Source organism: Protopterus annectens, chromosome 16.part0, assembly GCF_019279795.1.
Source record: "Protopterus annectens isolate FY-2018-M chromosome 16.part0, PAN1.0, whole genome shotgun sequence".
Classification (NCBI taxonomy): Eukaryota; Metazoa; Chordata; order Ceratodontiformes; family Protopteridae; genus Protopterus; species Protopterus annectens.
Genome location: NC_056750.1, coordinates 558,132,258 through 558,156,767, shown reverse-complemented (window position 1 = coordinate 558,156,767; position 24,510 = coordinate 558,132,258).

Here is a 24,510-nt window from a genome sequence, read left to right as displayed (position 1 = left end):
ATTGGGCACTATATTGGGGGTTTTATAGGTTTCTTATTTATGTCATCACTTGGTTTTGTTTTTATTTGCAACTTTAAGTATAAGTGTTGAAAAGGGATATTATGTGTGTTTGTATCTTTACATTTATGCTGCTTGTGTTTGCTTTTTAAGTATTTAAATCCGGGTATTTGCCTAATTGAATTACACACTGATGACGCTTGAGGCAAAACCGGTCACCGGTCTATGTTGGGCAGGCTATGCCTGAATAAACTTCTTCATACCTGTGCTGTTTATATTTTTTATGTCTTTGTGGAGTGCTGAAGCTGCTTTGGGGATATATATATATATATATATATATATGGGTCTACCTCAGAAGATCGACATTCATTTGGTCGAAAACCAGTATTCAAGGCACATAACAGGCATTTCCCCCCTCCGCAATGTTGTGCGACCCTGGAGTTGGTTTATATAGCTAGGGGTGTGGGGGGGCAGAGCCCCCCTCATTGGGGGGTGTACTGGGCAAAGCCCCCCACCTATTACCGTTTAAAAACATGAAAATACAACAAAAACTACACATTTTAAATGAAAATAGGTGGGGGGCTTTGCCCCCCCCACACCCCCCCTAACTATATATACCAACTCCAGAGTCACACAATATTGGGTAGGGGGGCAAATTCCTGTTATGTGCCTTGAATACTGGTTTTCAACCAAATGAGCTATTGACCAAATGAATTTCGATCAAATGGTCTGTCGATCTTCTGAGGTAGATCCATATATATATATATATATATATATATATATATATATATATATATATATATATATATATATATATATATTAACATTTATTGATTTAAGTGGTTTACAGTAGTAACAAGATGATTTCACACTAATTTACTTTCATTTAACCATTTGATGTGTTTTGTCATGTGATTTGTATTGGTCTTTATTTAAAGACGTGGTTTTGGATGTAGTGATTATCTGAAGAAGTTCCAGAATACTACTGGGACAAAAATGCTAATATATTAAACATTTCCTGCTTTGGACTTTGCCTCTGATTTTGTCTTTTATTTTATCTTAAGCTTATTTCTCCTTGTCCCAGACACTTGTTAAAACACTTTCAGCTCAGAGCCAGTGCTTATGGCTAAGTCACTATCAACTCATTCACTCCTTCTCTGAGTTAAAACAAAAAGTATGGTTATATTTTAATTTTCTGTAGAAGTGATCCTGCAAGGAAATAGATTTATAATTGATGCAGCACTGATGTTTGTAGTTGGAAAATCTGCTTCAGGGCTAACTTTTTACATAAATTATTTATAAACATTTTGGCAGCCCAAAAGAAAGAATTCTGTCCACTATTATTGCTCCATTGCCATAGACTGCAGCAGATCCATTGATACTCTCTCCTTCCAAATGGGCACCATCGATTGCTTTTAACAGTCCACTGTTTCCCTTCCTTAAGTTTATTTCTACTTTGCCCCAGACACTTGCTAAACCACTTTCAGTTCTAACTCAGTAGTTTATTTGTCCTGAAATGCATTCCTACAATTGGGGCATAATTTTTCTCATTGTTCTGGTGCTCTTTGGGGAGAGGGTAGCCTAGCCTATGGACTTACCAATTCAAAGTCCATTGAAACCTCCTTAACATTAGACAATTGGGTAAACAGATAAGTGCAGCTTTTTAATGTTGTAAATCCCTATCATTCTGGAAATCTTGATATTGGACTAACAGTAGACTAATTCATTTAAATTACAAACTAAAAATACAAATAGAAATATTGAACATATTTTGTATTAGCTGAATGAAAGCACCTACTTTTCTTCCAAGGCCACGTCATTGATTGTTTTTGTTTTTTTGTGATCTTACTTTCCTACTTGTTGTAATCTGCTATACTCAGGTTCATTCCACTCCCCTACCCTATCCACAATTCCTACCCACCTCCACATAGCCTAACCTTATACATACAAAGCCACAACATTCTTGCCAACTATCCATTTAAACCAAACATCTGATTACCATAACCTAAACTCCTTCCTCAACTATCAATCAGTCTTTTGCCTTACTTTCACTCTCATTCAACTATGGCCTTTCTGCAGCTACAAATTGTGATAACTCTTTCTTTCCTAGCCCAACTGATTTTTCTTCTCAGCCACATTTACACAAACCATATTATTCTACAATAATCGCTTTTTGTACTACTCAATCAATCTCCACAAATAGGCCTGTAACACAAACCTCCATAACTCCATCACCTTTCCACACCTCCTTCAGTCATTAGTTCAAACTTAAGAACCAAAATCTACAAATGAAAAAAAACTCTTTATTCCATACCCCCAACACATACACCCCATATCCTATCAAATTAATATTAGCCGTCATACATCTGAATCCAGGACCTTCCACTGCCAACTCTATCACTAACCCAAACTAAATACACCTCTCTCAGCCCTTAAAACATCCTCATTGCAAATTTTCCACCTGAACATTCAAAGCATTTCCAATAAACTAACTGAGCTGCATGCATGGACAGGTCAACATTCTCCTGCCATACTAATAATTACAGAAACTTTGCTAAGTCCCTATATTAAAGATGAAGAAATACTACGACCCACTTACAACACACTAAGGTTTAGTATGTTGTGAGTCACCATCCTCATCATTCTGCCTGGAGGGTCGTATCTTTGTACATGCCCCCTCCTCCCCGACTGCCCTTGCTTGTAATCCCTCTTATTCGGTAAAGGGGCTGGGAGAGGAAAAGGGATGGTAGCAACATTATTCATTGTACTAGAACTGGGTAAAGCCACTGAAGTACATCCTTTAGTAATATTACTACTTCCTGGATCAGCCATTGGACAAGAAGGCACATCAATGTTAACATTATTGTCTTTAGCAGCAATATCCCTCAGCCAAGAAAAAACATGGCCATCCTTAAAGTCTTGTAAATCTCATTGTAATTTTTTAACTTTGATGGCTTGCAGCCTTTTTTCATACATAGCCACCTGTTCATAGAGTTCATCTAAATTAACTTTAAAAACATTAGCAATGAACCTGCTCAAAATCTCAGATTGTAAGTCATGAATTTCTTTTAACAAAGTTGTCTCAATGGGTAGAAAAAATATTTTCTACATCCACATACCAAGCAAGAGATTTGTCTAGACTTTTATGCAGATTGTAAAACCAAAAATGTGATTTATTATGCCAGTTGTACTGTTTGTACTGCATTTTATACTGGCAAAACCAATAGAATGTTCAACGGAATCATAAGAGTACTAGTGCCTTAGTGAAACATATATTAGATAGTGGTAATGATCACAGCTGTAAGTTTCTCATTTTGGACTTGGTTTTTGAAAATATGAAGTGTGGTGACTTCAAATGTAGCACTGAGATGAAGGGAATTAAATGGATATTGCTGTTGAAGGGAAATGTGTATCCTGGTTGAAATTAATGTGTGTTTCTGAAGCCAGTTTTGAAGTTCAGACCCCTTAAACATTAATATTCATTAGTTCTCTTACATATTTGGGTGTATGTACCTTTCTGACATGAATATTTAAAAATTTTAAATAGGTGTTTCAATTTTCTGTCTTTGGATTGGTTATTTAGATCCACAGTGGGCCGTATTGTTAAATGGTTCATTTCTGGGATTGGTTGTTTGAACCTTAGCGGGTAGTGCTTTAGAATTGTAGTAGTAGGCTTTCTAAATATGGGCATAGCTTCCTAGAAGCGCTCGTTAAAATTTCAGTACTACCTAGATGGCCACGGTGTTAATGTTTTACTTTATCTTACTTTATTTTATGTTTATTCTTTTTAGAAAGATATCTGTTTAATGAACACTAACACTGTTTACATTTTTAAAATTTTGCACTTGGGTGCTATTGAATGATGATCAGGCTGCTTGCATCTGATTATGTTGGACTGCTTGTGATGTTAATGCTAACGTCGAATTTTTACTTTATGCAAACAAGCATTTTGGTCTGCTGATTTAATGATTGTTTTAATTACATAATTGAAAGGCAATGTATTAGTATAAAAGCATCTACTTGGTTTTGTAATTCGTAACCTGAGGAAGCGCAATTTATATTGCGTGAAAGCGCTTGTTTCTTGGTCCAAAATAAATTCATTCTATTTTTATTTTTCGTGGTGGTTTCTACATTTTTTCAGTTTTTGTTCCTCGACCTTGATGTTTGGAACCTTTAGATGATCGGTCTCTGCTTCTTGCTATTGGTATTTATCTTTTTGCTCCTGACCGGTCTTCACACGATGGAAACTCAAAATATTGAGCTGGACTACAACCCAGTACAGGTGACGGCGAATGGAGACTGGAATTCCATCTTTTATCAGAAAGACAATCCTTTACTACATATGGACATTAACAGTGAGGTTAATACTAGTCCATCTACGACAAATGATAACTTATATGAGTTCTTTGGAAGCCTGAGAACTCTTGAAAATGATTTATATCGGCTGTATAGACTGGTTTGGCAACAAAGACATCTGCAAGCATGCCAACATTATAAAGTTATCCCCCGCGGCATGCGTGTCCTGTGCATGCCGACCTATGGGGATAGCCAGCCTGAGCTGTTGCGGCAGTGGCAAAAGCTAAACATCGACTTTGGGAACAAATATATCCAGCTATTGCTGGATTATTTTGCACCGATCGAAGCAGAGCTACTTACCAAGGTAGAGGAACATTATAACACTATTACCACTGCTTATCAAACTGATTTTTGTAGTTCTAAAATGAAAGCAATGAATAGACAATTATCTCTCTATAGTGATAAACTAGAACAGATTAAAATGAAAAAGTTGAAACGTGACTGTGAAGACTTTTCTCTCGGCCGTATCTTTGTATGGCCGAGATTTGGTCCTAATAACAAAGTCAATAAACCGCAATCTGAAGCAATAAATTCTTCTTCTAGCCTTGTGACCAATGATACAATGGTTGTACAACATGACATGACTAACCATAGACTGCATTTAGAAGAGGCTACTGATGAAATCGCTATTCCGTCGGATACACCGGTAGCTTCACTACCATGTAACCAGCAGGGTCTTTTACAGCATAATACACTAGGAGCGAAACCTAAGGCAGCTGGGTTGAATAATAAGTTTATGGCGCCACTACCCTTAAATTTTCCCCTACCCTACAAGGAAGCGGTACGTATCCGCTCCACCAGCCGTGGAAGGGGGAAAAGGAAACTGTCCGGAGAGATACAGGAACAACGAAGAAGAGCGAGAAAATAATAAATGTTAATCATCTTTTTTTCAACTTGTCAACTAAAACCTTTACTAAGACTGCAGAAGGCATTTTAAATAAGGGTTTGTCCTTTATTCCTTCGAGTAGTGTCATTTCTGATACTTTAATAGGCCTGCGAAAATTCTGCAGAAAGCTTTCCTTAAAATATTGTTTAAGGATAATGCTTCCAACTTATCAACCAACTTTGGTGAAGATGCCGTCTGCAGAAAGAAGAGTGTCTTCATGCCTCCACTTATACACACTGTTGACATTTTCTTGAAAACTTATGAGCGGGACTTTTATTTGTATTATGATTGTTACAACAAAAAGAATAATTTTTTCAATCTAAATGTATCAGAAATGTCTGAATTAAGAAATCTGTGTAATGATCCTGGCCTTACTTTTAAGCCAGCAGATAAAGGTGGGGGTATAGTTGCGATGGACACTCCGTTCTATCGACAACTCATGTTAAATATGTTAAAAAACGATAAAGCCTATAAATTGATAGAGAAATCACAAGTAGTATCAATTGAGCACTATGTCTCTGACACCTTATATGACATGCTTATGACTCGGTCCATTGACAAATCCCTTTATGACTTCTTGACAATAGACTTTCCGTTGATACCAATTATCAAAGGCTTACCTAAGCTACATAAGGATAAGGATCCACCCCCATTCGACCCATTGTATCAGGTGATCATTGGATAACACAAAATATATCATTATACATTCAAACAAAATTAGGACCATATGTTAAGAAAGTACCAACAATATTATTAGACTCCTTTAGTTTATTGGAAGATTTGAAATCAGATTTAGTGAGAGAGAATATTAAACAGGATACCATCTTAGTAACTTTAGATATTGAAAGCCTTTTCACAAATATTCCCAATGAATATGGCATTAATGCCATAAGAATGCATATGACAGAGCTCAAGGTAGATAATATTGATGTGATGAATATATGCTGTATGTTAGACCTGGTTCTCAACAACAATATTTTTCTTTATGAAGAACAGGTATATGCACAAACATGGGGGGTGGCCATGGGCACCCCCTGTGCAAATGCATATGCCAATCTTGTTGTATTAGAATGGGAAAAAGAATTTATATTTAGTAATTCTAGATTCAAGCATGTCGTCTTGTATAGACGTTTCATTGACGACATTCTAATTCTGTGGAATTTTGGAGAAGCCACCCTGACTGCATTTATTAACTATATGAATAGTACCACTTCTTTCTTTCACTTTACCTGTGAATCGTCCAAGATTAGTATTGATTTTTTGGACCTTACCATTAAGAAAAATATTGAATGTGATCTAATAACAACACTTCACAGAAAAGTTTGTTGGAAGAATGGTATACTCCATTTCAATAGCTTACATCCACGTCACATTTTCACCAATGTAGTGAGAAATCAATTCAATAGAATTATGAAAATATGTAGTGATCATTCTGATGCATTAAAGTTGCTTGATACTCAGAGAGATTATTTCTTAGCTAGGGGTTACCCTTTGAAATTAATAGACGATGTGTTGAATTCTATCATACACAACGCAACACCTCAACAAACATCTTTCAGCCATAAAGCAAAGAGAAATCTTTCACGTAAAATACAATATGATATTAAATATACAAGCGATATTTTGCCTTTAACTAATATAGTAAAAAACAATTGGAAAATTCTATTATCAGATTTGACGGTTTCAGAACTGATTGATGCTAAACCCTCTTTTAGATATATGAACTGTTTGAATCTGAAAAGATTACTATGCAAGGAAAAACTTAATATTACACCCATTGACATCAGATCACAGTGGAAAACAGGAACTTTCCCTTGCGGGAAATGTTCGCTCTGTGGGTTTATTGTTAAGAGAACTAGTACTAATACCTTAGGTGTTAATTTGAATGCAAAATGTATGTTTTATGCTACTTGTACTACTAGAAATGTTATATATCTAGCCACTTGTAATTCCTGTAATTGTTATTATGTGGGCCTAACTTCACGTAGATTAAGAGACAGAATTTATAATCATATCTACGAAATAAGAAGGAACAGTAATACTAATGCACTGGCCATGCATTGTAATACCCATCCTCAGCACACCTTTGCCTTTCAAGTACTCCAAATAGTGGATGCAAACAGAAGAGAAGGTGACCTTAATAATACTTTGGAAACCTTTGAGCTTAGATGGATTTTGCAATTAAAGGCTCACATACCGCCAGGTTTAAATACAGTGGTTAACCTTCGACCTGTTTTATCAGGTCCTACCTGATTTTATTTTGCTACTATTAATATATATATTCCTATTTTTATAGATTAATCAAGTTCAATATAATATTAGCTAATATGTTGAGGTAAACGTTACTGCACATGATTATATTCATGAATTGAATTGGTAATATGAACCTCATGTCATAATTATATTTGACATAAGTTATTTTGATTTCATTAGTTTTGTTGCTTCAAATATTCAATCAGATAGTCACACATTGTATTTTATTATTTTATATTTTGTTTTCATGTTGATATTTTTATATGTCTTTCTTTTTTATGAAAACTTTGTTTCTTCAGTGACTACAAGTAATATTATTTTGGTGTTGATTTTTGCTATCCTTTATAATGCGATCATCATTTTCACACTGTAGGTACTGAGTCTCTCATGCACCATATACTTTTTGTGACCATGTCCAATGCGAATTCTCATTACTCTTACAATATCCATGCTATTGGCGCTGAGTTTATCTACTATTTTGCTATCTTGTTTTATGATCAGTATTATGGTCTTATTGACCCAGACACAAAATTCTATATAGGTCTGTGTACTTTCTGTTCTAAGTGAGAATACTTATAGGGAGTGTTTTTGGATATGTTTCCTTGCTTAGACATGGTAAAATAAATTGTGTTATGTTTAGGTGAATTAATTTTTGTAAGATGCTCTATATTTCGTTTTTGCTATATACTAATCATATGTTTGTTAACTATTGGCTTAGGTGCTCATCATAGCACAATTTGTATATAATAATATGCCATAAGTGTATCTGCTTAAATGTAAAGATAAACTTTGCTTACCAATTCTATGTTTGTTTGTTGGCCATTAGTTGGTGCACAGTGTAATTTGGAGCATAGTAATATGACTGTTTCGTGCCTGTTAAAAATTTTATATATATAAGTAAATATAAATTAGAATAATATTACAACATTAATGAAGTCATTTAATATCTTTGTTATTATTATTATGATAGTATATTGCATTTATTAAAAACTGAAAATAATAAACTAATACGATTTTTTATTCAGTTTCTAGCTAGCGCTGTTAAAATCTAAAATGCCATTTTTTTGTTGCTATTAATCAATTTTTATATTTATTTATTTATATTTACATAATTGAAAGGCAATGTATTAGTATAAAAGCATCTACTTGGTTTTGTAATTCGTAACCTGAGGAAGCGCAATTTATATTGCGTGAAAGCGCTTGTTTCTTGGTCCAAAATAAATTCATTCTATTTTTATTTTTCGTGGTGGTTTCTACATTTTTTCAGTTTTTACATCCACATACCAAGCAAGAGATTTGTCTAGACTTTTATGCAGATTGTAAAACCAAAAATGTGATTTATTATGCCAGTTGTACTGTTTGTACTGCATTTTATACTGGCAAAACCAATAGAATGTTCAACGGAATCATAAGAGTACTAGTGCCTTAGTGAAACATATATTAGATAGTGGTAATGATCACAGCTGTAAGTTTCTCATTTTGGACTTGGTTTTTGAAAATATGAAGTGTGGTGACTTCAAATGTAGCACTGAGATGAAGGGAATTAAATGGATATTGCTGTTGAAGGGAAATGTGTATCCTGGTTGAAATTAATGTGTGTTTCTGAAGCCAGTTTTGAAGTTCAGACCCCTTAAACATTAATATTCATTAGTTCTCTTACATATTTGGGTGTATGTACCTTTCTGACATGAATATTTAAAAATTTTAAATAGGTGTTTCAATTTTCTGTCTTTGGATTGGTTATTTAGATCCACAGTGGGCCGTATTGTTAAATGGTTCATTTCTGGGATTGGTTGTTTGAACCCTTAGCGGGTAGTGCTTTAGAATTGTTACACTGTTTCTATTGGAGCTGTTTTTTTAAATTTTTTATAAATGTAAGTAACCTTGTATATTCTGTTAATGGTCTGAAGAAGCAGACTTTGTCTCCTTAAAAGCGCTTACCTGTTTGTTACGTATGTCAGTAGCTTTTGTTTTATTAAAAGTGTGTGCTTCAGCTGTGGTGACCGGAACCCTTTTATTTGGAAACTCTTTCTAGACCATTCTAAAGCCTTCAACTAAGTCTCACAACCCATCCACCTAGAAAAACTCTGAAGTCTAGGATCTGATGATATCTTTGCCTCGTGGTCTAACAGCTATCTTGCTAACAGATCACAGGCCATAAAATGGCACAAAGACTTCTCCTTTTCCCTCCCAGTCTCCATAGGCATCCCCCAAGGGTCCATTCTTGGTCTCATTCTTTTCAACATCTTCATTAATAACCAAGCAGATACCACCAAATAAGACACAATAAGTCAGCACACCAACTCCACCATCTCTGTAGCATCCAAAATCTTAACAACCTGCAACAAATCACAACATTTTTATTAGCCCTAAAAAAAGAAAATGTATTCTCTTTACCTCAAGACACCTCTCAGCCCAGGAAACCCTCTTTTGATATTCTCTCAGCAAATAACATTAAAATTAAAACTGTCCCACATGCTTAGCTACTAATTAACTGCTCAGTTCTTGATCATGAAGTCAGCATTTTTGATGTGGACAAGATTTCTTGACTATCATTATATTTTGTATAAGTACACCTTAATCTCAATCTGTGTCTATCTATCTGTACGCAAACTTGTATAGATAAATGTATGTCTATATAAATATATATAAAACATGGATTATATGGAAGTAGTCAATGGAAGTTTAAACCAACCCCTGTCTTGTTGACACACTTTGGTTATCAAAACAGATGATCAATAGTTGTGTGAGACTGCACAATCCCCAGAGTTGGGGAATATGCCCGTTCTCTGGGGATTGTGTGATCTAAGAATAGGAATATATAATGAATAGAATGGTGTCAGGTGTGTAGCCTGACACTGCAAAAGCACTGTTTAAAAGTTGCATGGTCTGAGGAATAACTTCAGAGCATGTACAGAAGCAGGTAAATGTTTATCAGTGTTATATATCTGTGTGTGTGTGTGTGTGTGTGTGTGTGTGTGTGTGTGTGTGTGTGTGTGTGTGTGTGTGTGTGTGTGTGTGTGTGTGTGTGTGTGTGTGTCTGAGCAGGTTTCTGCTTGATTATGCGCCGTGTAGCACAGAGCATTACCGTACAATTGTGCACCAACGCCGGACAGTTAAAGTCAACAAATTTTCCCTTAAAACCCAGGCAGAAATAACCATTCACAGAGCTCCTCCATGATCATTTCTGAAAAGCCATCCCTACTGACAGCAGTTTTCAACCTAGCATTATAGATAGTTAGATTACCCTTGTTCTGCCAACCTTGTTGATTTGGGTCTCTTGAGGAAGTGTAGCAATTACCTCATGTACACAGACAGCCCTCTACTAACACAGTCTAGTACAGAGTGCGAGAGATGTATTTACACCAGCAATTTAGAATCCATGCTCTCTCTCACTCAAAACAGTAACATGGAGAAGGTTGTCAACACACCCTCCACTACATATTCACATAGTACCACTATTCATACATATAATACGTATCAAACACTTAAATCCACATGCATAGATGTTTTCTCAAAAAACTTACTGAAACACCAGAGACCTCCAAAACAAAAGTCTGCTACAGTTAACACAGTCTCCACAGCATCTATGACACACAGCAACACCAGAGTCTAACCCACCAAGCCCGTAAGGTGTAACACTCAAAAAACAAGTTTTCTTGTCATTGGAGACTCAATAGTGAGACACAGTGATGTCCCACTCACCAAGTTGGACAAGGAGAAAGTCACAGTCAGCTGCCTGTCCGGTGCCAAGATTCGCCAAGTCACGCATGCACTCAAGTCTCTCAGCAACAGGTACCGTTATGACTCTGTCATAGTTCATGTTGGTGTGAATGACTTGAGATGTACCTCAGTGGACTATATGAAAAGAGACATGGTCGAGATCTCTGAGTATGTGTCCCTTGAGCAGCATACTACTATCACCTGGAATTATGCCACAATATAAACAAAAAGTCATTGATTTCAATAATTGGCTTAGTTTTTGGTATTATTCCAAGGGTATCCAATTCCAGTCTGCCTGGGAAGCCATGGTCAACAAACCTCACTGCTTTGCCAGAGAGAGTTTGCACCTGGCACCCCTAGGCTTTCGGCTGTACCATGATCTGTATCACAAAGCTCCAACTGACGTATAAGTTCTATTCCCATTAGTACTTTAAATAATAAAGAAAAGAACACTGCACCTGTTCTTCTACAAGATGCCAGAAGTGCCGATCATTGTTCGTTGAAGCGTGGTTCTGAATAATGTGTTTTTGTTGAACTGCACATTCGCTACATTGGTGTCGGGTTTTTGATGTTCGATAAAGTGTACTTTTGGTGAAGGAAAGTAGACCCATATATATATATATATATATATATATATATATATATATATATATATATATATATATATATATGGTTCCCTATCAGAAGCCTGAAACACTATAAGCCTGAAAATCAAAATCCTGAAAACTATAGACTGAAAGTTCAAAATCCTGAAAGACCAAAATCCTGAAACTCAAAATCCTGAAAACACAAAATGGACATACTGACGTCATTGTGGCTTTGCTATTGTTAGCTCTGTGGTGTTGGGTCATGCGTTGGGTTCAGGTAAGTGTGTGGTTGGTTTTATGTTAGGGTTAGGGGTTTAAGTGAGTTAGGGTTAGGGCGCAGGTTAGGCATGTATGCAATAGTGACAAATATTGGGGTTAGGGGCGGTTTATGTGAGTTAGGGTTAGGGTGCGGGTCAGGTGAGTGTGCGATAGTGACGGACCTTAGGGTTAGGGTTAGGGTCAGGGTCAGTTGGTAGATATTAGTGTCTTTATAGTGACATATTAGCATTATTTGTGTTTTCAGGATTTTGAGTTTCAGGATTTTGAACTTTCAGTCTATAGTTTTCAGGATTTTGATTTTCAGGCTTATAGTGTTTCAGGCTTCTGATAGGTTCATAGGTTCATAGGTTTATACTAGGCTATCTGCCCTAAGGCATTTATAAGCCTAGCCCAAATTTTTGTGGCTTACGCCACCCCTTATATGAAAAAATACTGTGCCCATTAGTTTGTTGTGCCTCTGTCCAGCAGTGACACAGAGATGATTCAGGGTAAACCTCGATCTCCCATCCACAGGTCTAGATTTCTCTTGAACAGAGTCAGCGAGGTGCTCTGCCTCACATGGACCGGGATTTTATTCCACAGCATAGGGAGTCTCTGAGTGATAAATCTATCCCTCCAGCACGTCCTATTTATATCCGTGCTAAGGTTTAAGTTGCTTGCTCTAGTGGTTTTGGTGGATTTGGATTTTTTGAGGTGGAGCATGTCCATTAATTCTGGGTTGGACATGGCCTTGTATGTCAGGCACATGTCACCTCTGAGCAGGCGGTATGCGACTGAATAGAGCTGGAGTTTCTTCAATCTGGCAGCATATGACAGATTTTGGAGTCCCTTTATCCTTTTGGTGAGGAACTTTTGGGGTCTCTCCAATTGCTGCAGATGTCGGGCGAGATACATCCCGAATGGGGCATTGTACTCGATCATTAGTCTGATAAGTGAAGAGTACAGTGGAACAATGACCTCACTAGATCTGGATGTGAATCCCTTCATGATCAGGTGGGCAATGTAGAAGGTCTTTCTAACCACTTTAGCAATGTGAGTGTCAAAGAAAGGCCACTGTCAACCTGGGTCCCCAGGTCCCTGATAACCTCTTCTGTGCTTAGTGGATTGCCACCTATATGGTAGCTTGGGGTTACCTTGTTTTTCCCGAAGGGTATGACTATACATTTTTGGCGTTTAACTTCAGGCCATGGCTCTGGCACCAGCTATCTGTTTCCGTGAGTCCCTTCTGAAGGATATCCGTGTCCGATGCACTTTCCACTATGGCAGTTTGCAGTCGTCTGCAAACTTTGTCAGCCAAAGTCCTCCCATGCTGGCCTGTACTTCTGAGAAGTAGATGCCAAACAATAGGGCCAAGGACCGAGCCCTGTGGGACACCACTTGTGACCGGCTTGGAGTCTGACACAGCGCCAGCAACTCTAACCCTGTGGGTTCTGTCCTTAAGCCAGTTTGCAACCCATCTTGTGACATATGGGTTTACATTTAAGCTGGTAAGTTTTTCTACAATACCTGAGTGGGGTATTGTGTCGAAAGCCTTTGCAAGGTCAAGGTAGGCTGTATGGACTGCCTTTCCCTCATCAATGGCCTTGGTGACTGTTTCGAAGAAGTCGACCAAGTTCAAAGGGTATGATCTTCCCTTGACAAAGCCAAACTGGGTCGGGTCCAATGTCTGCAAGTCCCCTATATCTTTGTTTATGAGCTCCATTATGATCCTCTCCATAGCTTTGCAGACTAGACTTGTTAAGCTTATGGGGCGGTAATTACCAGGGTCCGTGAGGCGCCTTTGTGGAGTGGGACCACAGTTGCCGTACGCCACTCCTTGGGCACGTATCCTGTGGTAAGGCTGAGATTAAACAGCTGCCTTATGTGCGGGAACTATATATATATATATATATATATATATATATATATATATATATATATATATATTTTTTTTTTTTTTTTATATATGTATCTGTACATAGTAGCCAGCATAATGGTTAAGGTCTTTGACTGACCTCCAGCCAGTTCCTGTTTGAAGTTTCTATGTTCTCTTGTATCTCTGTGTGGTGGCCCTGTGTTGTATAGACCAATCACTTCTTTAGGCATCAGTTGTGTTGCGCAGTATCCTCAAGACAGGAGAACACAGATCACAGACTCCATGATGTGGCAGTACTAGCCAATTGATGGTGTAAAATATGGCTCAAAGTGATCTGGTCATGTTGGCTAGTGTTGCCAAAATGTGCATGGGTATTTTCCAGTGATAAGTGGGTTGAGGACCCTGTCTACTCTGACCTACACCAGGGATCCATGCTAACAATGGTTGGGGTGTATCTACCTCTGCTGGCCAGTGTGTGCCTGCCATAATGTCCAGCAGCCCTGACATAATAATCTACTGGCCAGCTGATGCCCAGTTGCCCAGTTTGGGTTACCTGGGATACCTTGTTGAGTGAAAGCGGGACATAAAACCAATCAACCTGCCAAACATGAAATAAAAATCGCTACACTTAAAAAAACTCCACCCTCACATACAATTTAACTGAATTAACTTTTCTCCCTACAATATGGTTCTAGCTTTGTGTAGGCACCAGAAACTTGCTTGCACTTTTAAAAAATGTATTTCCTTGCATTGGAGTCAAAGGAAGGGAAAGCCCAAATACTTTTTTTTAAACTCAACTCACATACTTTGCAGAGAAATTTGTCTCCACCTGCATGACATATCATAGACATAGTTAAAACTGTTGTTTACTCTGTCAGCTACTGCTGTCAATCTTAGATGGGCAATTAATCCTGCTAATGTGAGGAACACGGCAGCTGATATACAAAATGACAGAAAGCTGTGGAACTGTTTTCCACTCTTTTTATTGCAGAGGGAAGGAAAACTTAACACTCCCCTTTCATAGCAAAAGAAAGGAAACTGATCAGTCAGGGGTTTAAAGGCAATTGACAATTGTCAACTCTTCTGACAAATTTACATAAGCAGCAACACAGTATTGAAATGCTATGCTTTAAATGTTATTTATAATAGTTTATATGTTAAGATAACTTAAATGTAGTATCAAAGATTTATGTAACATTTAAAGAAAAGTCAGAAAATATTTTTCTTGCAAAGTATCAATGCATTTACCATTTTTAAGCCCCCCCCCCCCCCACACACACACACACACAGGCCAGGACTGCAGAAAGTGTATCAGATGGCAACCCTATCAACTAGGTGCACTGATACTGTTCATAAAGAGGTCTTTTATGATTTGTTTGTGACATCTGTCCAGAGGGGGATGCATACCTGTTACATGTAGATCCATTGTAACAGATTCCCATTGACTTTGTCAGTCCTTACATTGTTAGAGTGCAATCATAATATACAACTGAGTTTAATTTAACATATATTTACTATGTTCCCACTAAGAAAATGAAATCAGAAGTACTTAACTGTGTTTAAATGTTTACACACACATACTATCAGTATCTTGCCCATGAATCCACACTGGGCCTCCTAAAAAAAAAAGCAGGTGGATCCTCCTTGGGATCGCAACTTTGTTTTAGAAAAAATAACTCTTGCTCCAGTAAAAGCAGCTCATCAGCCTGATATGAGGTTCATAACATGGAAAATAGTTGTTCTGATTACTCTGACTTGTGCAAAAGAGAGTCTGAGTAGCACGTTCTTATGGCCGCTCAAGCTTATCTGATTTCCCACAAAGATAAGGTTTCCTTGAGGACTTATCCTCCTTGTATGCCTCGAGTGGCATCCAAGTTTAGTTTAAGCCAAGCTATCCATCTCCTTGTTTTCTTTCCAGAACCACAAAATGAGGGAGAAAGGATTTACTCTAGCTATCCACATACAACTCCGGTCTTTTCTTGATCAGTTATTCATTTCTTATGAAGGTAAGAAAAAAAGGACAACCTGTGTCAGAGCAGCCTATCTCTAAATGGTTGTCACATGCTATTTCCTTTTGTTATGCACACCACAACAAGGCAATTTCAAGTAGGGTAAAGGCACACTCTACCAAGGCCCTTGGCTTCATCACTGGCTGTTTGGAAAGGAGTAGATTCTAGAAGCAGCAACTTCATCTTCTGTACATGCCTTTACAAAGCACTGCAAACTAGATTCCTTTTCCAGGTTTAGAGCAGACTTTGCTAGGACAATTCTCCATACCTCTCAACCTGGAAACATCAAAAATCTGGACAAAGGCCCATGAAAAACAGGTACATTTGCATAAATAATTTTGTAACCCCACTCACTCCAGTTGAATTGTGGGATACCAACATTCAAACATACATAGTCCCTTTCCGTTATTTTAAAATCTACAAGAAAAAATTAAACAAGATACCTATTTAAGTAAAATAATATTCTGTATTTTTTGTACCTAACAATTTAAGTAATCAATAAGCAAAACATTGCTAGGATAGGCAAAAAAAAAGAAAGAAAGAATAAAGAAATTGCTCTCACTGCATTAGTGTTATAAAATCAGAAAATATGGTTCATCTTGCCTAGAAAATTTACTTTTAGTGTATCATTTTGATCACATTCTCCCAAATACCAAAAACAGCAAAACACCAAACACCAAAAATAAGCATAATTTGCATCAATGAAAACTCCCAAGAATTGTGTGTCTCCTTATTCCTTTATTTTTCTTTTTCCTATATCACTAATCATTCTAGTCTACATTATCTGGACACTCAGTTCTAAGATTGCTATAATACATATTCACACTTCCTAAAACTTCTTAGTCCCACCATTACTGTATCATGTACTTTAATTCCCCAGAATTGTGCATGGCATGTAGAAATGGACAAGGGTCTTCCCATTTAAGAAGTACATGAGTCCACAAGGAAGTAAACAAAGCCAGCTTGGCTCTACAATCTCAACATTATCACACATTTGTGAAAAAAATGCTAGAACAGAATGAAGATGGCTTTGGGTGAGGCACTAAGGCTATTTACATTGTACTGTGCAAAGTATGCATAAATTCAGAATGCCAGCATTGATTTGTGCTATACATACCTCAATCTAAAGAAAATGGTCTGCAAGTGCAATGGCAGTGCAAGTATAATTTAGTATAATTTTTTCATACAGTTAGACTATGTACACCTGACTTGTACAAAATGCTTCCAAGCCAGTGGCAAGGTATATGTTGTTTGGTAACATTTTAAGAAAGCAAGTCACATCGTACAGCTGTGGTAATTCAGCAGCTGCAATTTTATTACCTTTCTGCTGATCAGACACACACACACACACACACACACACGCACACACACACATACACACACACACACACACATACACACACACACACACACACACACACACACACACACACTCTGTATGCAGCAATTAACTCCCCTTACTGAATGGATTTAAAATATGCGACTGTAACTGTTCTCATTGCAGAGAGCAAAAGTTATTTGAAATATGCAACTGTTCTTCTTCTGTAAGCAGCAGCAGTTAACTCCCCTTACTGTTCAGAATTGAACTGAACACTCACTCGTGGATTTGGCAGCAAAAATGGTTAACACACACACACACACACACACACACACACACACACACACACACACACACACACCCAATTCTGTGAGCAGCAATGAACTCCCCCTTACTGAAATAATGAACAGAAGAACCCTTACTTGGAACAATTCTGTGCGCTCATCGCAGGAAGCAAAAATGGTTTAAAATATGCAACCATTGTTAAAGAAGAATGCCCAGTTTTTTTAAATGAAACTAATAAAGTAAATGTGAAAAGGTGCTGCCTGGGGTGAATCACTACTCTCGCGCCCCCCCCAGCCATAAATTTAAAGTTGTACATATACATAAAAAAAATAATTAAAAAATCGGGAATTAAAGGGGCCACTCGGGAATTTGTGGAACCCCCATTATTTTGCCCTCAAAACCAGTAAATAGCAAAGAATTCAGCACAGGTGAGAGGTATGCCATTCTCCAGGGCCTCCTGGACTGTTCTCCTTCTTCCTTCCAGTCAGTTTAATCTATGGTAGTCAACCCATATAGCTACGGTACTGCAGCAGTTATCAAATGAACATAATAGAGTTGTGTAAGTAAACGTACCATAACAGTAGATGTTCAAATGATCACTGCTGCAGGAGCAGCTCCCTTCATCTATCCACTTTTTTCGGTATAATTTTTCTTATCAGGGTGAGGACTTTGAATTTGTCCTACTTAGCATTGATCTTTTTCAGTGCTTTAGTCTCCCTTCCTCTATCAGTTGGCAAGAAAGCCCTGAAGAACAAATAAACCATTCATTTTCTTCTGCTCAGCTCAAGTTGACTAATGGTTTGGGCATGTAGAAGGCACCAGGTTTGCTGTTATATCCTAAGCAGGATGTGACCCATTTAGCTAAGGATTCTGCAGCAGTGATCATTCAAACATCTATTTCTACTGTAAGTTTATAACTGTAAGATTTATGATACAACAATGGAACTAAAAAGTAAAGAGTCTAAAATTCTGCTAAATTATCACAGAACCACAAATCAACAAAACTCACTGCTGCAAACAGATTTATTACCCCATTTATATTTCCAATAAATCACCACCACTTCAGTTGAATTTCTTTAACCATTGGTTTGAAATGCCTCTAGCATAAAACCAAATGCATCCCTAAGGCTAGGAGGAAACTTTTCAGAGTACTGGAAAACATGAGTCTATTTCAAATGGACATATTAAAAAGATGGAAATGGTTCTTTGTGCTATGCTCCTTGAGGTCAAAAGAGAGTAAGTATTTAATACTTTCAACCTTATAAAGGGCAGAGAGATAAGGTTATCTTGAGAGAAACGTTTCAGGCTTACCATAAGTCTAACAACAATCTCCCTAATGTAAGGGATTTATTTTCAACTAGAAATCAAGGGGTACAGAATTCAATATATTCTTAACAGGCAGCACAGAAACACAGAGCAAAAGACTGCAAATTGAGGGACATGCAATTCCCTCATATTAAACAGAATTGCTTTTTGGAATTAAAAATTATTAGGGCAGAGTCACATTAGAAAGGAAAGTTGACTTTCCAGAAGTTAAAATGCTATTTGTATGCTAATTGAGTGAACTTTCAACTAGCCTGCCTAAAAGCAGGGCTAAGGAAGTAGAATTTTTTAAACCCCTTTATTGAATTATCACTTGTGACACAGGCTGTGAGTGACGATAAGGATGAAAGCTAATGAATGAAATAAAATTAGGGTGACAGTCTGAAAAAATGCATGGTATCCAAGATGGTAACTGACTGTAGCTCTCAATCTTCCATCTTCAGAATGAGGAACCCTGCATTTCATAATGTGCAACAAGTGGCCAAAATGTGGAACACTCACTAACAAGCGTACTAACAACTTTAGCTAGGAAGCTCACCGGATACTTTGTGTGCTACTTTATACTTATAAAACATTCTTCTAATACATTTATAAGATTCAGGTTATTTACCGTGCATTATCAGTTAAAACAATTCATAACTCTGAATGTGTGACAGACCCTCTAAATGTGGAACTTTGAGGAACATGGGCTTTTTAAGACCCAAATAAGGAATGTTCCTCATAATGAGGTACACTTGAGGAGTATGCAATGGACAATAAACAAGTAGTAAGATAACCATACCTATTGGAAGCAGTCAGTGTGCAGCCATGGTAAAGCACTTTGTAAAGCAATTAATCATGTCTGTAGGCTATGCATATGTGATAGGCATTTTTCAAATATGTATAAAAGTCAAAATAAAATGCAGCAGTAATTTTTGCATTTTTACAGAGGCAAAGGAACAGAACAAAAGTTTAGGGGGACTGTTGCTTTCCATACTTTAAAAGCCATAAAGATAGTAAGCTGCACAAAAGATGATTTCTAGTCAGACAAAGTGCTAATCAAAGTTAACAGTGTTGCATTTAAGCTTGAGAACTAAGCAGAATGTGTTACATTGTGTAAAACTACATTTGCTAAATAATACCCACTAATGTATGCATACCACTGTGCACTTGATGTAATCTGGACCCAAAACGAAGTGTATGTCTGAGACATAGCTTTAATGAGTACAAGTGTAGAAATCTTAACTGATGTCCACAGTGTTTTCATTAGAAAAGCGTTAAAAGAAGCCACATATACTGTCATAATGCTTATCAGACACAATATCATTATAAGGCTTCATTCTGTGCAGTTGTAGTATGATCTAAAGCTCCCTGTGTTCAACAAAAGGAAAAGAAAGCTAATTGTCATGTTGGCAAATCTGATAATGCTGAAGTGTCTGAATCACAATATGTAAAGCAGCCACAAAGGCGGCTTGCACATTCATAAAATATTATGTGATAGTCTCTATATTCATTAGGGCTAGTAAGGCAGTGTACATATTCTTGAAGACAAGCACATTTTTTCACATTCACAGAATTGAATATGACTAGAAACGTGCCTGCTCATGTCTCTGTCCAACAGGCTATCAGTGAATAAGGCAGAGAAGAGATATGACTAGAAGATGCAATTAGAATAATGATACAAGCACTTCACTGAGAGTCAAAAACTCAATTTTCAAAGTATTGTACTCTTTAGCTTACTGACAGGATTTCCAGGAGTTATTCTGACAGAGTACTTTGTTAAGATTTTTCATTAGGAAATATCAGTTATGTATTCACCATGAGTCCAAGTAGCAGTCAGTGATAGAATTATGACAAAACTGGAATGCATGTAAGCGATAAGATGAATTAAGGAAACTACCAATCTGACTGGTTCAATTGCATGATAACTGTTATAAAGTAAGGCAACCTGACAATATGTACACATCTTCAATATTTAAATAAATCAAACGGGAACATTATCCGCTCCAAGCAACTGAAAGTATCCTTGCCACAATGCTGTAAAGATAAGTTCTTCATTGTGTCTGGTGCTGCTCAGTTATTTGCACAGATTGAAGGTTTGCACACTTAATACTCATAAAGGCAAGTTTCTAAGATTGCCTATTACTGAATAAGGAGATAGTACTTTCAGTTTTTTCTGATGATTAATGAAAAGAGAGCTAGCAACCCAAGTTCCACAAACCCTAACAAAATTTTCATTTTGAAATGGGGCACTGTTTATGTGGTATGCTGGGGAGGGGTTATCTACAAAATATGATGGCATTGCATTTATTTTTCTTTTAATATGAACCCATTTCACTATACCATCAATTTACATATGCAAGCTCTTGTTGAAGGGTTAAGGTATCAGAAGGGGTAGATAATACCTTCCAGTTTGCAGTCATCTGTAAACTTAATTCAGCTGAGGTCTTGAGATCAGAAAAGTAAATTCCAAAAAGAGGTGTCCTAGCACTGGGCCCTGGGGGACACCACTGTTACTTTCATACTTTCTTATAAGGCACCTGGCACTCATAATATGTAGGCTCTTTCTTTTAGCCAGTTTGCTATCCATAGTACCACAAAGAAGTCTATTTTTAAGTGTTAAGCTGACTTACAATGCCAACATGGCATATGGTTTCAAATGATTTGACTAGGTCAATATACAGTGTGTGAACAGTACAAACACTACTGACAGTAGAGTTTATCTATTATGCCCACCTAGGCATCAATCCATATGTTACCAGATTGGTAGATAACTGGCTCACTGATAGAACCCACCTAGTCAAAATAGGGAAAGCCACCTCAAGCAGGAGACCCATAACGAGCGGGCTATCCTAGAGTTCTGTCTTGGGGCCTCTATTATTTGGGATATACTTTTCAGAGGTGCAGGCCAAAACCCGTGGGCTATGGCTGACCAGGTTGTCAGAAGTCTGCAAGCTGGGTGTTATCAATTCCCCTAGTGATGTGGATATCCTCCAAGAGTGTCCTACCCAAACAAATGACTGGTACCAGAAACATGACCTCAAGCTGAATACCAAAAAAGTGCATCATCATCCCCTTTGGGGAGAGTGATGTCCAGGGGTGGCTCGTCCTATCTGACTGCCAGTCTGCAGCCCTCCCACATAGAAAAAAAAAAGGAAAAACAGTACGTGAAACAGAAAATCTATTCAGACTGCCTTTATCGGCAGTCCAAATGCAGAAAAACAGGTACCCAGCAACCTGTGCTGCAGGGTACCCAGAAATCTGTGCGGTCAACGATCACACAGAACAGAGGAGCTCTGGACTACATCCCTTGCAGTCAGAACCAATGAGGAATGAGCTGAGAGCTCTCTCACGGGGATTTCGCTGCATGGGCGTCCTGTAGAGCGATCGGTTCTGTTGGATTATGTGGCTTCCCTGCAGGTCGGTCGTCGCTAGCTTCAGAAGGTAGGTGCAGACATGGTCGGGCGGTCACTGTCTTCAGAAGGTAGGTGTAGACATGGTCGGACGGTCGCTGGCTTCAGAAGGTGTGTGTGTGTGTATATATATATATATATATATATATATATATATATATATATATATATATATAGTTCTGGCTGTTATTTCAGGTAATGCAGTTCAGGGATTCCGATCTTTGGCAAGTTATAATTCATCCACTCATAGGAGAAGCACTTCCTCATTTTGCATTTATAATGCTACAGATTTGTTACATAGCACATCAGGTTCAATGTAATAATGGATTGCAAATATGTCTGCAGATGCATTATTAAGCAGCTTAAACACATATTCAGAATGCTGCTGTTGACAAAGCTATCATTAAGCAGTTTAAGATCATGTGAAGCAATATATTTTAGTGACAAAGCTTTCATTCACCGATGCAAGAGTACTGCGCTGATCAGCTAGATTTAAAACACATTTGTTTCTATCAAAAAAAGAATCAACTGCTTGTTTGTATGTGTGTGTCCTCAATAGCCATTTAAGATGGACACTGTATTGGTTCAAATACTTTGTTCTGACAGCTGTGGAACCTTTAGATTTAGAATGCATACAGTATAAAAGAGTGGTTCTTACTCCAACTTGGGGATGCTTTTTTTTTTAATAAATTCCTAAGAGTGAGATTGTTATAAAATCTATGAGGCAAAAACTGTGAAATCAGGGTCAACGCTATTTTGTAATCAAAACATGTAGTGAGATAGGACTGATCTGAGTTTGTTGGAAAGTAGGCAGTAAGGGTATTATAGGTTCATAGGTTTATACTAGGCTATCTGCCCTAAGGCATTTATAAGCCTAGCCCAAATTTTTGTGGCTTACGCCACCCCTTATATGAAAAAATACTGTGCCCATTAGTTTGTTGTGCCTCTGTCCAGCAGTGACACAGAGATGATTCCCGGGATAAACCTACGATCTCTCATCCACAGGTCAAGATTTCTCTTGAACAGAGCCAGCGAGGTGCTCTGCCTCACATGGACTGGGATTTTATTCCACAGCATAGGGAGTCTCTGAGTGATAAATCTATCCCTCCAGCACGTCCTATTTATATCCATGCTAAGGTTTAAGTTGCTTGCTCTAGTGGTTTTGGTGGATTTGGATTTTTTGAGGTGGAGCATGTCCATTAATTCCGGGTTGGACATGGCCTTGTATGTCAGGCACATGTCACCTCTGAGCAGACGGTATGCAACTGAATAGAGCTGGAGTTTCTTCAATCTGGCAGCATATGACAGATTTTGGAGTCCCTTTATCCTTTTGGTGAGGAACTTTTGGGGTCTCTCCAATTGCTGCAGATGTCGGGTGAGATACATCCCGAATGGGGCATTGTACTCGATCATTGGTCTGATAAGTGAAGAGTACAGGGAACAATGACCTCACTAGATCTGGATGTGAATCCCTTCATGATCAGGTGGGCAATGTAGAAGGTCTTTCTAACCACTTTAGCAACGTGAGTGTCAAAAGAAAGGCCACTGTCAACCTGGGTCCCCAGGTCCCTGATAACCTCTTCTGTGCTTAGTGGATTGCCACCTATATGGTAGCTTGGGGTTACCTTGTTTTTCCCAAAGGGTATGACTATACATTTTTGGCGTTTAACTTCAGGCCATGGCTCTGGCACCAGCTATCTGTTTCCGTGAGTCCCTTCTGAAAGATATCTATGTCCGATGCACTTTCCACTATGGCGCCCAGTTTGCAGTCGTCAGCAAACTTTGTCAGCCAAAGTCCTCCCATGTTGGCCTGTACTTCTGAGAAGTAGATGCTGAACAATAGGGGGCCAAGGACCGAGCCCTGTGGCTGGCTTGGAGTCTGACATAGCGCCAGCAACTCTAACCCTGTGGGTTCTGTCCTTAAGCCAGTTTGCAACCCATCTTGTGACATATGGGTTTACATTTAAGCTGGTAAGTTTTTCTACAATATCCGAGTGGGGTATTGTGTCAAAAGCCTTTGCAAGGTCAAGGTAGGCTGTATGGACTGCCTTTCCCCCATCAATGGCCTTGGTGACTGTTTCGAAGAAGTTGACCAAGTTCAAAAGGCATGATCTGCCCTTGACGAAGCCAAACTGGGTCGGGTCCAATGTCTGCAAGTCCCCTATATCTTTGTTTATGAGCTCCATTATGATCCTCTCCATAGCTTTGCAGACTAGACTTGTTAAGCTTATGGGGCGGTAATTACCA